Genomic DNA, 6,611 nt, shown 5'->3' with positions numbered 1-6,611 from the left:
TAACACTATTCACAAGAGCCAAAAAGGGGAAACAACCCAAATGTCTATCAATTGATGAATGGATAAACAAAATGTAGTATATCCATGCAATGAAATATTATTATGCAATAAAAAAGAATGAAGCACTGATACATGCTACACCATAGATGAGCCTTGAAAACATTATGCTAAGGAAAGAAGCCACACAAAAAAGGTCACATATTGTATAACTTCCTTCATGTGAAATATCCAAAATAGGTAAATTCATAGTGACAAAAGTACTTACCAAGGACAGGTGGAGGGTGGGATTGTGAGGTATAAGGTTTCTTTTGGGAGCGATGGGAATATTCTGGAGTTACTTAATGGTAACAGTTGTATGACATTGTGAATACACTAAAAACTATTAGATTGCACATTTTAAAATGGCTAAAATGGTGAATTTTATATCAATTTTTTAAATTATTAAAATGTATGTTTTAAAATAAAATACAAATCAAATGTGTGCAGAACTCCTGAAGCACCTCGGCTCACATCTTTTATGTGGCCAGATTCTGGCTACAAAATCTGGATCCCATCCTGTCCACATGACCCTGAGGAGGATATTTGTTGTCTCAAGCCCATTTTCTCATCTATGAAATAGGATGCCTTCCTGCCTCATCTGTCATTATATGGTTCAAACGAGATAACTTTGTTAACAACAAGGCCAGGTCATAAGGGATTCTTATTGTAATCTCTTGTCACTCTCTGCTAGATTATGCCAGAGGGATGAACAGAATGCCTTAAGAGAACATGTCCTCTGCCTGGCTCAGAATAGATGATATTTGAGCTGGTGTTAAAAGATGACTTTGCCAGGCCAAGACCTGAGGATAGCCTTTTTAGACAGAAGGAAATGTATATTATTAAAAATGTGTAAACTCAGAAAATGCTATATGTTTAATTAGTGACTGGAAATCACTGGAATACAAGTTGTGGGAGAGAGCAACTGAGAGGAATTTGGACCAGATCATGTAGCGTCTTTTGTATAAGGTGTCTGGGTTTTATTTTTTTTATTTATTTATTTATTTATTTATTTTATTTTATTTTTTTTATTATACTTTAAGTTCTAGGGTACATGTGCATAACGTGCAGGTTTGTTACATATGTATACTTATGCCATGTTGGTGTGCTGCACCCATCAACTCGTCAGCACCCATCAATTCATCATTTATATCATGTATAACTCCCCAATGCAATCCCTCCCTCCTCCCCCCTCCCCCCTCCCCATGATAGGCCCCAGTGCGTGATGTTCCCCTTCCCGAGTCCAAGTGATCTCATTGTTCAGTTCCCACCTATGAGTGAGAACATGCGGTGTTTGGTTTTCTGTTCTTGTGATAGTTTGCTAAGAATGATGGTTTCCAGCTGCATCCATGTCCCTACAAAGGACGCAAACTCATCCTTTTTTATGGCTGCATAGTATTCCATGGTGTATATGTGCCACATTTTCTTAATCCAGTCTGTCACAGATGGACATTTGGGTTGATTCCAAGTCTTTGCTATTGTGAATAGTGCCGCAATAAACATACGTGTACATGTGTCTTTGTAGTAGAATAATTTATAATCCTTTGGGTATATACCCAGTAGTGGGATGGCTGGGTCATATGGTACATCTAGTTCTAGATCCTTGAGGAATTGCCATACTGTTTTCCATAATGGTTGAACTAGTTTACAATCCCACCAACAGTGTAAAAGTGTTCCTATTTCTCCACATCCTCTCCAACACCTGTTGTTTCCTGACTTCTTAATGATTGCCATTCTAACTGGTGTGAGATGGTATCTCATTGTGGTTTTGATTTGCATTTCTCTGATGGCGAGTGACGATGAGCATTTTTTCATGTGTCTGTTGGCTGTATGAATATCTTCTTTTGAGAAATGTCTGTTCATATCCTTGCCCCACTTTTTGATGGGGTTGTTTGTTTTTTTCTCGTATATTTGTTTGAGTTCTTTGTAGATTCTGGATATTAGCCCTTTGTCAGATGAGTAGGTTGCAAAAATTTTCTCCCATTCTGTAGGTTGCCTGTTCACTCTGATGGTAGTTTCTTTTGCTGTGCAAAAGCTCTTTAGTTTAATTAGATCCCATTTGTCAATTTTGGCTTTTGCTGCCGTTGCTTTTGGTGTTTTAGACATGAAGTCCTTGCCCATGCCTATGTCCTGAATGGTACTACCTAGATTTTCTTCTAGGGTTTTTATGGTATTAGGTCTAACATTTAAGTCTCTAATCCATCTTGAATTAATCTTCGTATAAGGGGTAAGGAAAGGATCCAGTTTCAGCTTTCTACTTATGGCTAGCCAATTTTCCCAGCACCATTTATTAAATAGGGAATCCTTTCCCCATTTCTTGTTTCTCTCAGGTTTGTCAAAGATCAGATGGCTGTAGATGTGCGGTATTATTTCTGAGGACTCTGTTCTGTTCCATTGGTCTATATCTCTGTTTTGGTACCAGTACCATGCTGTTTTGGTTACTGTAGCCTTGTAGTATAGTTTGAAGTCAGGTAGCGTGACGCCTCCAGCTTTGTCCTTTTGACTTAGGATTGTCTTGGCAATGCGGGCTCTTTTTTGGTTCCATATGAACTTTAAAGCAGTTTTTTCCAATTCTGTGAAGAAACTCATTGGTAGCTTGATGGGGATGGCATTGAATCTATAAATAACCTTGGGCAGTATGGCCATTTTCACGATATTGATTCTTCCTATCCATGAGCATGGTATGTTCTTCCATTTGTTTGTGTCCTCTTTGATTTCACTGAGCAGTGGTTTGTAGTTCTCCTTGAAGAGGTCCTTTACATCCCTTGTAAGCTGGATTCCTAGGTATTTTATTCTCTTTGAAGCAATTGTGAATGGAAGTTCATTCCTGATTTGGCTCTCTGTTTGTCTGTTACTGGTGTATAAGAATGCTTGTGATTTTTGCACATTAATTTTGTATCCCGAGACTTTGCTGAAGTTGCTTATCAGCTTAAGGAGATTTTGGGCTGAGATGATGGGGTTTTCTAAATATACAATCATGTCATCTGCAAACAGGGACAATTTGACTTCTTCTTTTCCTAACTGGATGCCCTTGATTTCTTTCTCTTGCCTGATTGCCCTAACCAGAACTTCCAACACTATGTTGAATAGGAGTGGTGAGAGAGGGCATCCCTGTCTTGTGCCAGTTTTCAAAGGGAATTTTTCCAGTTTTTGCCCATTCAGTATGATATTAGCTGTGGGTTTGTCATAAATAGCTCTTATTATTTTGAGGTACGTTCCATCAATACCGAATTTATTGAGCGTTTTTAGCATGAAGGGCTGTTGAATTTTGTCAAAAGCCTTTTCTGCATCTATTGAGATAATCATGTGGTTCTTGTCTTTGGTTCTGTTTATATGCTGGATTACGTTTATTGATTTGCGAATGTTGAACCAGCCTTGCATCCCAGGGATGAAGCCCACTTGATCATGGTGGATAAGCTTTTTGATGTGCTGCTGAATCTGCTTTGCCAGTATTTTACTGAGAATTTTTGCATCAATGTTCATCAGGGATATTGGTCTAAAATTCTCTTTTTTTGTTGTGTCTCTGCCAGGCTTTGGTATCAGGATGATGTTGGCCTCATAAAATGAGTTAGGGAGGATTCCCTCTTTTTCTATTGATTGGAATAGTTTCAGAAGGAATGGTACCAGCTCCTCCTTGTACCTCTGGTAGAATTCAGCTGTGAATCCATCTGGTCCTGGACTTTTTTTGGTGGGTAGGCTATTAATTGTTGCCTCAATTTCAGAGCCTGCTATTGGTCTATTCAGGGATTCAACTTCTTCCTGGTTTAGCCTTGGGAGAGTGTAAGTGTCCAGGAAATTATCCATTTCTTCTAGATTTTCTAGTTGATTTGCGTAGAGGCGTTTATAGTATTCTCTGATGGTAGTTTGTATTTCTGTGGGGTCAGTGGTGATATCCCCTTTATCATTTTTTATTGCGTCTATTTGATTCCTCTCTCTTTTCTTCTTTATTAGCCTTGCTAGCGGTCTGTCAATTTTGTTGATCTTTTCAAAAAACCAACTCCTGGATTCATTGATTTTTTGGAGGGTTTTTTGTGTCTCTATCTCCTTCAGTTCTGCTCTGATCTTAGTTATTTCTTGCCTTCTGCTAGCTTTTGAATGTGTTTGCTCTTGCCTCTCTAGTTCTTTTAATTGTGATGTTAGAGTGTCAATTTTAGATCTTTCCTGCTTTCTCTTGTGGGCATTTAGTGCTATAAATTTCCCTCTACACACTGCTTTAAATGTGTCCCAGAGATTCTGGTATGTTGTATCTTTGTTCTCATTGGTTTCAAAGAACATCTTTATTTCCGCTTTCATTTCGTTATGTACCCAGTAGTCATTCAGGAGCAGGTTGTTCAGTTTCCATGTAGTTGAGCGGTTTTGATTGAGTTTCTTAGTCCTGAGTTCTAGTTTGATTGCACTGTGGTCTGAGAGACAGTTTGTTATAATTTCTGTTCTTGTACATTTGCTGAGGAGTGCTTTACTTCCAATTATGTGGTCAATTTTGGAATAAGTGCGATGTGGTGCTGAGAAGAATGTATATTCTGTTGATTTGGGGTGGAGAGTTCTATAGATGTCTATTAGGTCCGCTTGGTGCAGAGATGAGTTCAATTCCTGGATATCCTTGTTAACTTTCTGTCTCGTTGATCTGTCTAATGTTGACAGCGGAGTGTTGAAGTCTCCCATTATTATTGTATGGGAATCTAAGTCTCTTTGTAAGTCTCTAAGGACTTGCTTTATGAATCTGGGTGCTCCTGTATTGGGTGCATATATATTTAGGAGAGTTAGCTCTTCCTGTTGAATTGATCCCTTTACCATTATGTAATGGCCTTCTTTGTCTCTTTTGATCTTTGATGGTTTAAAGTCTGTTTTATCAGAGACAAGGATTGCAACCCCTGCTTTTTTTTGTTCTCCATTTGCTTGGTAGATCTTCCTCCATCCCTTTATTTTGAGCCTATGTATGTCTCTGCATGTGAGATGGGTCTCCTGAATACAGCAGACTGATGGGTCTTGACTCTTTATCCAGTTTGCCAGTCTGTGTCTTTTAATTGGAGCATTTAGTCCATTAACATTTAAGGTTAATATTGTTATGTGTGAACTTGATCCTGCCATTATATTAACTGGTTTTTTTGCTCGTTAGTTGATGGAGTTTCTTCCTAGCCTCGATGGTCTTTACATTTTGGCATGTTTTTGCAATGGCTGGTACTGGTTGTTCCTTTCCATGTTTAGGGCTTCCTTCAGGGTCTCTTGTAAGGCAGGCCTGGTGGTGACAAAATCTCTAAGCATTTGCTTGTCTGTAAAGGATTTTATTTCTCCTTCACTTATGAAACTTAGTTTGGCTGGATATGAATTTCTGGGTTGAAAATTCTTTTCTTTAAGAACGTTGAATGTTGGCCCCCACTCTCTTCTGGCTTGTAGAGTTTCTGCCGAGAGATCTGCTGTTAGTCTGATGGGCTTCTCTTTGTGGGTAACCCGACCTTTCTCTCTGGCTGCCCTTAAGATTTTTTCCTTCATTTCAACTTTGGTGAATCTGGCAATTATGTGTCTTGGAGTTGCTCTTCTGGAGGAGTATCTTTGTGGCGTTCTCTGTATTTCCTGAATTGGAATGTTGGCCTGCCCTACTAGGTTGGGGAAGTTCTCCTGGATGATTTCCTGAAGAGTGTTTTCCAACTTGGTTCCATTTTCCCCCTCACTTTCAGGCACCCCAATCAGACGTAGATTTGGTCTTTTTACGTAATCCCATACTTCTTGCAGGCTTTGCTCATTTCTTTTTCTTCTTTTTTCTTTTGGTTTCTCTTCTCGCTTCATTTCATTCATTTGATCTTCAATCGCTGATACTCTTTCTTCCAGTTGATCGAGTCGGTTACTGAAGCTTGTGCATTTGTCACGTATTTCTCGTGTCATGGTTTTCATCTCTGTCATTTCGTTTATGATCTTCTCTGCATTAATTAGTCTAGCTGTCAATTCTTCCACTCTTTTTTCAAGATTTTTAGTTTCTTTGCGCTGGGTACGTAATTCCTCCTTTAGCTCTGATAAGTTTGATGGACTGAAGCCTTCTTCTCTCCTCTCATCCAAGTCATTCTCTGACCAGCTTTGATCCGTTGCTGGCGATGGGCTGCGCTCCTTTGCAGGGGGAGATGCGCTCTTATTTTTTGAATTTCCAGCTTTTCTGCCCTGCTTCTTCCCCATCTTTGTGGTTTTATCTGTCTCTGGTCTTTGATGGTGGTGACGTACTGATGGGGTTTTGGTATAGGTGTCCTTCCTGTTTGATAGTTTTCCTTCTGACAGTCAGAAGGACTGTCTGTTGGTCTGATGGAGATTGCTTGAGGTCCACTCCAGATCCTGTTTGCCTGGGTATCAGCAGCAGAGGTTGCCGAAGATAGAATATTGCTGAACAGCGAGTGTACCTGTCTGATTCTTCCTTTGGAAGTTTCCTCTCAGGGGTGTACTCCACCCTGTGAGGTGTGGGGTGTCAGACTGCCCCTAGTGGGGGATTTCTCCCAGCTAGGCTACTCAGGGGTCAGGGACACACCTGAGCAGGCAGTCTGTCCGTTCTCAGATCTCAACCTCCGCGTTGGGAGATCCACGGCTCTCCCCAA

The sequence above is a fragment of the Rhinopithecus roxellana genome, chromosome 16 (genome assembly GCF_007565055.1).
Source record: "Rhinopithecus roxellana isolate Shanxi Qingling chromosome 16, ASM756505v1, whole genome shotgun sequence".
NCBI lineage: Eukaryota > Metazoa > Chordata > Mammalia > Primates > Cercopithecidae > Rhinopithecus > Rhinopithecus roxellana.
Note: the sequence above shows the minus strand (reverse complement) of the source record.